Source organism: Hippopotamus amphibius, chromosome 17 (assembly GCF_030028045.1).
Source record: "Hippopotamus amphibius kiboko isolate mHipAmp2 chromosome 17, mHipAmp2.hap2, whole genome shotgun sequence".
Lineage (NCBI taxonomy): Eukaryota > Metazoa > Chordata > Mammalia > Artiodactyla > Hippopotamidae > Hippopotamus > Hippopotamus amphibius.
Genome location: NC_080202.1, coordinates 21,449,279 through 21,461,557, shown reverse-complemented (window position 1 = coordinate 21,461,557; position 12,279 = coordinate 21,449,279). Strand labels below are relative to the sequence as shown.

The following is a 12,279-nucleotide window of genomic DNA, read 5'->3' as shown; positions in this document are numbered from 1 at the left end:
ACATCATGAGAGACTACTACAAGCAACTATATGCCAATCAATTGGATAACCTGGAAGAAATGGATACATTCTTAGAAAAATACAATCTTCCAAGACTGAACCAGGAAGAAATAGAAACCATGAACAGACCAATCACAAGTACAGAAATTGAGGCAGTGATTAAAAATCTCCCAACACACAAAAGCCCAGGACCAGATGGATTCACAGGCGAATTCTATCAAACATTTCGAGAAGAGTTAACACCTATCCTTCTCAAACTCTTCCAAAATATTGCAGAAGGCGGAGCACTCCCAAACTCATTCTACGAGGCTACCATCACCCTGATACCAAAACCAGGCAAAGATGTCACAAAAAAAGAAAACTACAGACCAATATCACTGATGAATATAGATGCAAAAATCCTCAACAAAATACTAGCTAACAGACTCCAACAGCACATTAAAAAAATTATACACCATGATCAAGTGGGGTTTATCCCTGGGATGCAAGGATTCTTCAATATACGCAAATCAATCAACGTGATACATCATATCAACAACTTGAAGGATAAAAACCATATGATCATTTCAATAGATGCAGAAAAAGCTTTTGACAAAGTTCAACATCCATTTATGATAAAAGCTCTCCAGAAAATGGGCATAGAAGGAAATTACCTCAACATAATAAAAGCCATATATGACAAACCAAAAGCCAACGTTGTTCTCAATGGAGAAAAACTGGAAGAATTCCCTCTAAGAACAGGAACAAGACAAGGGTGTCCACTCTCACCACTGTTATTCAACATAGTTTTGGAAGTTTTAGCCACAGCAATCAGAGAAGAAAAAGAAATAAAAGGAATCCAAATTGGAAAAGAAGAAGTAAAATTGTCACTCTTTGCAGATGACATGATATTATATATAGAAAACCCTAAAGACTCTACCAGAAAACTGCTAGCACTAATTGATGAGTTTAGTAAAGTAGCAGGATACAAAATTAATGCACAGAAATCTCTTGCATTCCTATACACTAACAACGGAAGAGCAGAAAGAGAAATTAAGGAAACTCTCCCATTCACCATTGCAACCAAAAGAATAAAATACCTAGGAATAAACCTGCCTAAGGAGGCAAACGATCTGTATGCAGAAAACTTTAAGACATTGATGAAAGAAATCAAAGATGACACAAACAGATGGAGGGACATACCATGTTCCTGGATTGGAAGAATCAACATCGTGAAAATGACTGTACTACCCAAAGCAATTGACAGATTCAATGCAATCCCGATCAAATTACCAATGGCATTTTTCACAGAACTAGAGCAAGAAATCTTACGATTTGTATGGAAACGCAAAAGACCCCGAATAGCCAAAGCAATCTTGAGAAGGAAAAATGGAGTTGGTGGAATCAGGCTTCCTGACTTCAAACTGTACTACAAGGCCATAGTGATCAAGACAGTATGGTACTGGCACAAAAATAGAAAGGATGATCAATGGAATAGAATAGAGAACTCAGAAGTAACCCCAAACTTACATGGGCACCTTATCTTTGACAAAGGAGGCACGAGTATACAATGGAAAAAAGACAGCCTCTTCAATAAGTGGTGCTGGGAAAATTGGACAGCAACATGTAAAAGAATGAAATTCGAACACTTCCTAACACCATACACAAAAATAAACTCCAAATGGATTAAAGACCTACATGTAAGGCCAGACACTATCAAACTCCTAGAGGAAAACATAGGCAGAACACTCTTTGACATACATCAAAGCAACATCCTTTTTGACCCACCTCCTAGAATCATGGAAATAAAATCAAGAATAAACGAATGGGACCTCATGAAACTTAAAAGCTTTTGCACAGCCAAAGAAACCATGAACAAGACTAAAAGGCAACCCTCAGAATGGGAAAAAATAATTGCCTATGAAACAACGGACAAAGGATTAACCTCCAAAATATACAAGCAGCTCATGAAGTTTAATACCAAAAAAGCAAATAACCCAATCCACAAATGGGCGGAAGACCTAAATAGACATTTCTCCAAAGAAGACATACAGATGGCCAACACACACATGAAAAGATGCTCAACATCACTCATCATCAGAGAAATGCAAGTCAAAGCCACAATGAGGTATCACCTCACACCAATCAGAATGGCCATCATCACAAAGTCTGGAAACCACAAATGTTGGAGAGGGTGTGGAGAAAAGGGAACTCTCCTGCACTGTTGGTGGGACTGTAAGTTGGTACAGCCACTATGGAAAACAATGTGGAGGTTCCTTAAAAAACTACAAATAGAACTACCATATGATCCAGTAATCCCACTCCTGGGCATATACCCAAAGAAAACCATAATCCCCAAAGAAACTTGTACCATAATGTTTATTGCAGCACTCTTTACAATAGCCAGGACATGGAAGCAACCTAAATGCCCATCAACAAATGAATGGATACAGAAGATGTGGCATATATATACAATGGAATATTGCTCAGCTATAAAAAGGGATGAGATGGAGCTATATGTCATGAGGTGGATAGAACTACAATCTGTCATACATAGTGAAGTAAGTCAGAAAGAGAAGGACAAATATTGTATGCTAACTCACATATACGGAATCTAAAAATGGTACTGATGAACTCAGTGACAAGAACAAGGAAGCAGATACAGAGAATGGACTGGAGAACTCGAGGTATGGGAGGGGGCGGGGGGTGAAGGGGAAACTGAGACGAAGCGAGAGAGTAGCACAGACATATATATACTACCAACTGTAAAATAGTCAGTGGGAAGTTGTTGTATAACGAAGGGAGTCCAACTCGAGGATGGAAGATGCCTTAGAGGACTGGGGCAGGGAGGGTGGGGGGGACTCGAGGGGGGGGGCGTCAAGGAAGGGAGGGAATACGGGGATATGTGTATAAAAACAGTTGATTGAACCTGGTGTACCCCCCAAAAAAAATAAATAAATAAAGTAAAATAAAACACACACACACACACACACACACACACACACACAAAGCCTTTGTCCCGGAAGCCATTCTTAGTTTCACCTGACAGGTGCCCAGGATTCCAGCCTGGCCCACCCTTCCTTCTTCCTCCACTTGTGGAGAAGCGCGTGGGGATTTCCTGCCTTCAGAATCACCCCCACCCCACCCCCCCACGCACACACAGAAGGCACTCGAAAAAGAGAATGCAGCCAAAAGGGTCTCTCTGGTGGCATTTGGCCCAGATAGGGAACTGCTGGGCCCAGCGACTTCCCAGGCAGCCTCGAATCCCGCCCATGTCTGGCTGCCCCCCGACCCTCTTCTCAGACACACGCACTGACTCCTCCATCACCCAGAGGTCAGACACACCACCCCCAGGGCGCCTGTGAGCCCAGCTCCCTTTATGCAAGCCAGGGCCTTTCATCCTCATAACAGCACATGCATATCACAAGCCCTATTGTTACAAGCGGGGAAACTGAGGCTCAGAGAGGTCAAGATCCGTAAAATTGCACAAGCGCTGTCAAAACTAGAATTTCAACTTCAGTCTCTCTGACTTGGAAGGATTTGGATTTGCTTTCTCCCCAGCCATAAAGCACCCCCACCAGAGCCTATGAGAAAACTGCCAGGAACACTGTCTGGGGGAAAGAAAAATCAATAACACATGTAATAAAGAAGGCACTTATTTCTTCATAACTGTCATAAAAAGCAACATGGGTATTTTCCACGCCCGGGATCTGGGCTCTAAAGCCATAATTTAATGATCTCACTCCAGGGCTGGTTGTCCCTCAAAGACGCCCATCAATACATGAATACTTACACACAAGGCGCTATGGTGCATACGTTTCTGGTAGCGGAGTGTCTCTTGGAGGGGAGCTCAGGTTAATCTGCAGAATTCACGTCTGGGGTTTTTGAGCAGCGCAGGTTTGGCCCGCAGTCCCCATCAGGGAGCTCTGGCCGTGCGCTGAGGGTCAGACAGAAAATCTGCCCTTAGCCTTCTTGCCTCCTTCCAGCCTGCAGCCTGTGGCACTAAGGGCAGCTCTGGACCAGAGCCCACCTGGTCCTTCTTGCAGGCTCCTCCTCACCCCCAGCCCCCGCTGAGCTCTTCAGTCCATCAGGCCCCAGGCTGACTCCAGAATGCACAATCACTTTGTCTCTGCTTCCCATCCGCTCGCACCTCCTGCATCTATGGATTTTCTGTTCAGAAAACATCTGTTTCCTCATTCACCCTTGATATAAGCATCGATCTCATGCTGGCCCAGCTGCTTAAACTTGCTGCCCTGGGGAAACAGACACTGCTCCCTGCCCTGGCACAGGTCAGGGGGCTCTGAGGCAGGCCTGGGGATTCTGACAAGGGGAGTCATGGGGACGGGGGACAGGGAATTTAGACAGGGACCTCTTGGCTAAAGTCCTAGGTCAGGGCCAGAAAGAAAGAGATCAGAGGGGTAAGGCCAAAACTCAGGGGTCCAAGAGGAACATGCCCTACCCTGAGAGCAGACCTGGGCAGCCAAGCCCTGGCCGAGGCACTCAGAGACCCATCTGCGTGATGTTGGGTGGGAGTGAGGAAGGGCCTCAGGCAGCCAATGGAGAGCCCTGCAGCTGTGAAGCCACTGCAGCACAGAGGTGGCAGCCGGATGCTTTGGTTCTGCTACACCCTCTCCCTCCACCTGCTCCTGCAACCATGCCTCTTTGCCAGTGCTCAGTTATGGCAGGCTCACCGCACCTTGGCCCCCTAGCTGGCCCTCCTCTGCACAGCTGGCCCCTTCCCCTGCAGGACTGCATCAGCATTCAGGGCTGCCACCCGCCAGTCCCCTTTACCGTCACATCCCCAGCACAGGCAACAAAATGCACCCCCAGACATATTTGTGGAATGGATTAAGCCTGAACTTGAAAACTTGGTTCAGGTTAAATGGAACCTGAAAATCCATTTGTGAAATGCGTTAAACCTGGACTCAGCCAGGCCAGAGTCCCCAGAAAGAATGGGATTTGTGAAAGGAAATGATCTCCTCCCCCACTGGCTCCAAGGTAAGGACTTGGACCTGTCCATCTGTCTGTCTGTCCATCTGTCTGAATGGGGCCAGTGCTGAGGAGGGGGCAGCGGGCAAGTGCTGAGCAGACCCTCCCCAGGCTGCTAGGTATTCTGGAGACACCCGATCCACTTCCTGGGCCAGTCTGGGCCTGTGCAGGGTGGGCAGGGAGCCGGGGTCAGGGGTTAGCTGGGCTCTGTGACCTTGCATAGGTGATTCCCTCTCTGAGTTTCTGTTCCCTCTTCTATGAACACGGACTGTGAGGTCTCAGCTGTGTGAGATCGTGTCTGCAAATCTGCCTGGTACAGGAGAGAGTAGCTCCTGTCGGGAGCACACTGGACAGGCAGCTTCCTCATCTGTGAAATGGGCATGAGAATTCCTCCCTCCCAGGGCAGCTGTGAGGACGGAAGCAGAGAGTGTTTGGAAAAACCTCAGCACCATGCCTGGTACATAGTAGGTGCTCAGGAAACACTGAGGGTGTCCACATGCATAGTCCGCAAGAGCCATGAATGGGCTTTAAGAGTCCAGGACAAGTCTGAGCCTTGGTCTCTGCCATTCTCCATATCAAAGACTTTTCAAAAGCAACTGGAGACCCAAAGAAAAGCTGCCCTGGATGGAAATTATTTTAAAAATTAACAAAAAGGAAAAAAACCACCATGGATTTGTCTCCTTGCACAGAGAGGGAGCCTTCTTCCCCACCACGGAGCTGCCAGGGCCCAAACTGCTGATTTATTTATTTTTGCTTCTTCCTCAGGAGCGGAGGAAAAGGCTCTCCAGTGGTGAGGCAATCTCTTGCATCTCCCCCAGATGCTGGGCTGGAGCGGGGGCTGCCATGTGCTCCCAGCCTCTCCTCAGGGGGTTTCCAGCTCCCCTCTTTCCCATCTTTAAGCCCAGGGGGCCAGCGAGGCCACAGACCTGGGAGGTATTCCAGCTCAGGCACAGAAGAGCTGGTGACCAGGGAAAGGCCTGTCAAGTCAGAGCCCCAGTTCTGACCACGGAAAGGATAGCTTTGCACACATAGCTCTGTGATGGCAGCTGCCGTGATGGAAATGACAGGCCACATGGCTACACCCATCACCTCGCGGAGACATCCCCAGCATGTCAAGGCTGTGCCTCCCCTGGCGGCCAGGATGGCCAGACAGCAGTCCACCCTCTCAGCGCTGAGCCTTCCCCACGACAGAAGCCCTTCTTTCCTGTCCTGTCCTCCTGCCCGTTTCGTAGCCCAAACTCACCTGGATTTGGAGAGGCACGAGAACAAGCATCTGAACTGAGGTTTAAAGTAGGGAGGGAAATAAATACTCAGCGTGACAGGACAGGGAAGAGACTCAGAAAACTTTAGAAGGACCCTGAGATTAAACCCTGTCCAACCAAAACCTCCCAGATCATTCATTCTTCCATAATTATCGATATTCTCTCTTCAAATCCTGTATCTCTTTCAACCGAAGGAGGCCCCCTCTGAGGCTTCACACCCCTCCCCCACTGGTGCTTCCTTGCGAAACTTTGGAGAGCATCTACCTACCCCTCTCTGCACATGGCCTCCTTTGGCACAGGCTGCAGAGAGCTCTGCCTCCCCACCCCGAACATCTCCCCAGAGACGGGGAGGTGGGAAGAAAGAACACAGTATGACCTTGGGGAAGTACCAGAACCTCTCTGGGCTCAGTTTACACATCGTTATTGTCAGGGACATGAGCAGTAAGTAAATGAAAGAAAGTGACCAGCATAAACAAGTGTCACTTTCCCTCCTTGATTCCTGAAGTGTGATAACCTAAGAATGCACCAGCTTCTGAATTTGCCTTTTAGTGTATATAGGACACTCACAAAAACCACACACTAATAGGCCACAAAGAAATTAAAAACCTATTCCCATCATATAGATTATGTCATCTAGCCATAATGCAAAAATGAAAATAAAACTCCATAGTAATTCTCAAACTCTTCCAGAAAATAGAAGAGGGAACACTTGCTAACTCATTTCGAGGCCAACATCATCCTAATATCAAAGCCACATAAAGACCGCACAGGAAAAGTAAACTGTAGACCAATATCCCTTATAAAAATAAAATTAAAAAAAACACCACAATGTAAAGCAATCACACTGCAATAAAGATGTATAAAAAAAGAGCAATATCTCAAAAATAAAATACCAGCAAATTCATTCCAAGGGCATACTGAAAGGATTATACATCATGACCTAGTAGGATTTATCCCAAAAAGGCATGGGTGGTGAAAATCAATAAATGTAATGCACCGCATTACTAGATTGGAGGGGGAAATTGATCATTTAAATCAATGCATGAAAATCATTCAATCAAATGCACATTTGACTTTAATGATAAAAATACTAAGAAAACTTGGAATAGAAGAGAGTTTTCTCAACACAATACAGGCCATTTACAAAACATTCAAAGCAAACATCATACTCAATAGCAAAAGAATAAAAGCTTTCCCTCTGAGACCAGGAAAAAGATAAGGGTTCCTGCTTTCACCGCTACTGTTCAACTGGAGCTTCTAACCAGAGCAAAAGGCAAGAAAAAGAAATAAAAGGCACAGGAATTAGAAAGAAAGAAGGAGAACTTTCTCTAATTGCAGATGACGTGCTCCTATACAGAGAAAACCACAAAGAATCTACAAAACATCTACATGAGGTAATACCTGAATACAGTAAAGTTGCAGAACAACACACAAAACACTACACCAGCAATGAAAAACTCATAAAAGAAATTAAGCAAACAATTTTGTTGACAATAACTACCAGAAGGTTAAAATTCTGAGGACTAAATGTAACCAAGGAGGTGATGAACTGTTTCACCATCGCATGCCAGGTTTCCACGCTGGGACACCAACATTTTGTCAACCTTGAGCTTCTAACTAGATCAGTTCATGAAACCCAGGCTCATGCTATTGCGCTGAGCATAAGTGCCCTGTATTCAGTCTCACCCCAGCTTCCATACACATTAAGGGTGTTAGATGCAAACAAAAGAAACCAATTCTGACCAAGTTGAGACACCAGCAAATTTGGAAAGATGTTATTACACAGCTCACAGAAACAACAGGCTCAGGAGAGGATCAAGAGCCAAAATAAGGCAGGTAGCAGAGGACACAGCCAAGTCCAGCTGACAGCAGCAGTCTAGTAACTAGATGCTGTAGCTGGCAAATCTTCTGCTGTGAGTTGGTTCTGAGTATCCCTGAGTCACAGCGTCCTTCCCTAGAGATCCACTTGTGAGGAAGTAGGGAGTGTCTGGGCCTTGTCTCCTTATGGAAATAGGGAAAAATAGGGATTTCCCTTAAATATAAAGGAGGTTTAAATGCATGTGAGAAAAATGAGAGGTTTACTAAAAAGCACAAGCCACTTTCTAGAGACATCTGGACTCCTCGGAGCACAGAAACAAAAGTGGACGTTGTAGGATGCCATCCTCAGCATCTTTGCCGGGAAAGGTCAGGTATTGGCATTGAGTGTGGTAGACTATAGGTGAAACTGACTGAGAACATCTTAGGGCTATGCTCGTGAACCTCCATAAGTGACCATGGGAGACAGGAGCACAGAAGGATGTGGGATGGGGATGACCGGCCACTGAAAGAAGATGTCAGTGCCAATAGGCCATCATTCCGTTGCACAGATGGGTGAGGGCACGGGACACTGAGGCTCTTAGATGTGCTGTGTGAACAGCAAGAGCAGTGTTGGTGACACACAGATAGGGAAGACCACACTCAGCAGGCTACGTGAGGGCATCTCGGTGAAAGGAAGTGAACAGAGAGCCGGGAGAGATAAAGCTTGTAGCAGTCCGTCCAGACCATCGTGTTTGTCAGGGCTTCTTTGGGAGACCAAGGTGTATCCTCTGCCTCAGGTAAAGTCGGAATCAAAGGCTCCATCCCCAGAGCCTATCTCCTGACTGGATCCTGACTCCTCATCACCCCAGGACAGGAGCTACCCCTTCCCAATCATGTCCCCCAAAGCCCCGCATCCCAAGGATCGGGGTCTCTCTCCCAGAGCGAGGCATCCAGTCCTGCTAGATGTCAGTGTGTTGCCTTACGTGGGGTTTCCCTACGCTTGCTTCTGCTCCTGCTCCTTCCGACTCTTGCCCTAACAAACGCTGCTCCAACAGGCCTGCTGTGTACGACGTCGTCATTAATGTTTTTTGCTTGACCACAATCCTTTTCACAGAATGGGTGAGAAAATCTTCTCGTGCCTTCCGCCCTGTCTAGAGACATAGACATGGAAGCAGGAAAGGAAGTGGCTGGGAGGAGCTGGCCTCTCATCGATTGGTATCCTGAGTGCCTTGTATTCATGGGCTCCCTGCACTGTGCACATGTGGTCCTGCTAAGCCACAGAGGGTCCACCAGAATGCCCAATTGGAAAGAACCACACAACCCGAAGAATGCCACAGATAGGGTTTATTTTGGACACAAGGTCCCAGAAAGCAGTCATTCACCGTTTTAGAGCTTCATCTTCTAGGGCTCTAATTTCAGGGACAGGAAGGAGGCAGGAGTGGATGTGCAGGTCTTGTTGTTATGCCCAACCTCGAAATCATGGGTTCATGAGCAATATTCGAGGTTGGTCTCCAGGCAAGCTCAATCAACAACAGGTCCAGCTTTCACACGGCCACCAGGGCCACCCTAGTAAAACACACACTTCATCATGACATTTCCTCTGCTTAGAAACCTCCTGCAATTTACCCAACTCTTCATCAGGGAGTACATTCCTCACCGGACTCTGGCAGGGAGGACCCTCCACCCCCACCCTGAGAGGCTGCAACCTCGACCTACCCCATCACTTCCCCATCTTCACTGGAGCCCACGCTCCTCCCGCCCTCTAAACTGCGCTGCCCTCCTCCAGCAAACTCTGCGCCTCCTTTCTGCTCTCCTGTGATGTTCTCTATTCTCTGATAACTTTCCCACTCCCTCTCCACCCAGGCAAAGCCAGTAACTCCTCTCTTTGCCTCCCCAGATTTGAGGAGAAATGTGTACAAAGCACTCGTCACAGTAAATTCTAATTCTTTATCTAGGTCTGTCTCCCTCTTCCGTTTGTGTTTCTCTTTTTGTTTCAATTTCAGCACAATGACTGCCTGACACAGGAGGTAATCACTTAGGGTGCCCTGCCCTTCCTTCCTCCTCCAAGGAGGACCCATTTTCTGGGAGGAGTTAAGCCCCTTTGGTGAGGGAGGAGAAGGAAAGTGAGAAACGCTTGGTTAATAATGACCTGTGTAACTAGGGTCATGGATACTTGTCTCAACTGAATCCATGAGGGCTGTCGTGGGATAGGACCACTGTTCTACAAGAAGCCTTAGATAACGCAGCCAGCTGTCCTTCTCCATGTTTCCAGTCCCTTTCTCTTAGAGTTCTCCAGACTCCCAGGTACAGTGGACACGTGAGCAGCCCTCTGCCCCAGCAAAGTCCACCGGGGAGTTGTCTGCACCCTTAGCCAGCTCATGGGGGATTTGTACTCACTCTGAAGACAGGAGTCATGCAGCTATGACCACATGCATTGCTACAGCATTTCATTCCCTTGGGACACGATGCATCTCCTGAGCACATTTCAACACAAGCCCCCACAGTATCTTTGGGCAACTTTGGGCAGAAGCCAGGTCTCTGTCCTCCTGAAACATATGATGATATTTGTTGAGTCTGGAAAGGTACTAAGACAAGCATGAGAACTGATGCGGGAGATCTGAAGCCCTCACTGCTGGCAGAACTCCTGCCTCTTCCATGGCTTCCTTCGTGCTCTGCACTCCTCCCTCAGCCTCCACTGCTCCATTCTCACCCTTAAGCCCACACTCTGAGCCTCCGGAGAATGTTCTCCCAGCTCCAAAGGCTGCACAGTCTCCAAAGACAAGAAACCTGCACAGCCATACCCCTCTTCTTCCCAACTTATATGAAGGCATTAGAAGAGTCTCTGCTTCCATAGATCTCCATCTCCCCACCTCACACACACCCTGTGTTTGGCCGCAGCTCCCCTTGGAGTCCCATATCCCACACACACATCCTAACTGGAGACAACCCTACAGTCTACCCACAACTTCTAATCAGACCCAACCCAATCTAATAAGGAGAATGGGAAATGCAGGATGATCGCTCGTTTAGGTCAGCAGAAACGGGTCTGATCAATGCCAAATCTCCACTCTGCAGTGGGGACATGGCTGCTTCCATGTCAAACCATTCCCAGGTCTACCACTGCCCTCTGAGTCTTCTCTGCTCTCAGGGAGGATCCTCTCAGTCCCCTCACCTCTCGGAGGAGGTCTCCTAGCACAGGCCACCTGCAGCCCCATGACGATGAAAGCCACCAGAACAAAGATGGTGCCGGTCTTCATGTTGGCCTTGGATGTGATGCAGGGGCAGAGCCCAGCCCCAATTTATACTCTCAGGGTCACCAGAGGGGAGGGTGGGTAGGAGGCAGCAGAGCAGGGAGAGGATCAAAATATAAACTCTCAAGGGAGTGCCCTCAGTTGTTCTAGTTTCCTGTTCTATTTCACAACTGGTTTCTCAGACTAGGGAGTGGTTCTTAGGGATGCAAATACTAAACTGGAGAATATTGGAATATTTTTAAGCACTTCTTTCATTGTTCCCTCACAACTTGGCCCTGGTGTCCCTGGTGCCTTTAGGAATCATAGTCAAAGAATAGAATTCCCTCAGGGTAAATTAGAGTTTTAGAGTGTGAGCTTGAACGTTGAGGCCAGGTGCTATTTAACAGGGCCCATCTCGGGTCTCTTTCACACAAAGATGGTGAATGTAGTGTTGAGCCGCTCCCAGGGCTGAGGGTGGAACCACAATGCTAGTGATGTTCAAAGATCACAAGCCGGCCAGGGCCCATGGGGGCGGGGAGACACGGTCCATCTTGGTGACTGGTGGTCTCTGAGCCTGCCCTGCTCCATGCCAAGAGGTTCCTGGAGAGAAGGCTCAGTGCATGAGCTACGTGAGCAGAACCACAGCAGAAGGACACTAAAGGTTTGATAGGGGCCTGTGTAGGAGCCTACCTTCTTCCCTGTCCCAATTACAGAATCTTAGAGAAAAGCATATGCAGGAAAAACCCCAGGGACTTTAGGAGTGAAGAGAAAGTCTACTTTGTCCTTGGTGGTCAGAGCTCAGACAAGCGCCTTGGGACCTCCTGTGGGGAGACCTGGACAAGCCACCCTAAGAGCAGAGAAAGACTCAGCAAGCCAGGAGAGGAGGGCTCAGCCTGGCCATCCCAAGCAGTTAGCTCACACCCAACATCTCACAATCTCTGCAGGTGCAAAGACTACAAGCACCCAGGAATGACTCCTGGGTCTGAAGGAGGGACCAGGGTACCCAGAGAGGGAGCTCCGTC

At 47.6% G+C, this 12,279-nt stretch overlaps 1 long non-coding RNA gene across 1 annotated transcript; it reads right to left on the bottom strand.

The window, feature by feature from the left end:
- Positions 1–9,356: 9,356 nt before the first annotated feature.
- LOC130840790 (uncharacterized) lies at positions 9,357–11,352 on the bottom strand. The gene is made up of 3 exons (XR_009050059.1): positions 11,200–11,352; positions 10,425–10,573; positions 9,357–9,593 (listed from the first exon to the last, which is right to left on the bottom strand). It is a non-coding gene; the product is annotated as an uncharacterized LOC130840790 (long non-coding RNA).
- Positions 11,353–12,279: the final 927 nt, after the last annotated feature.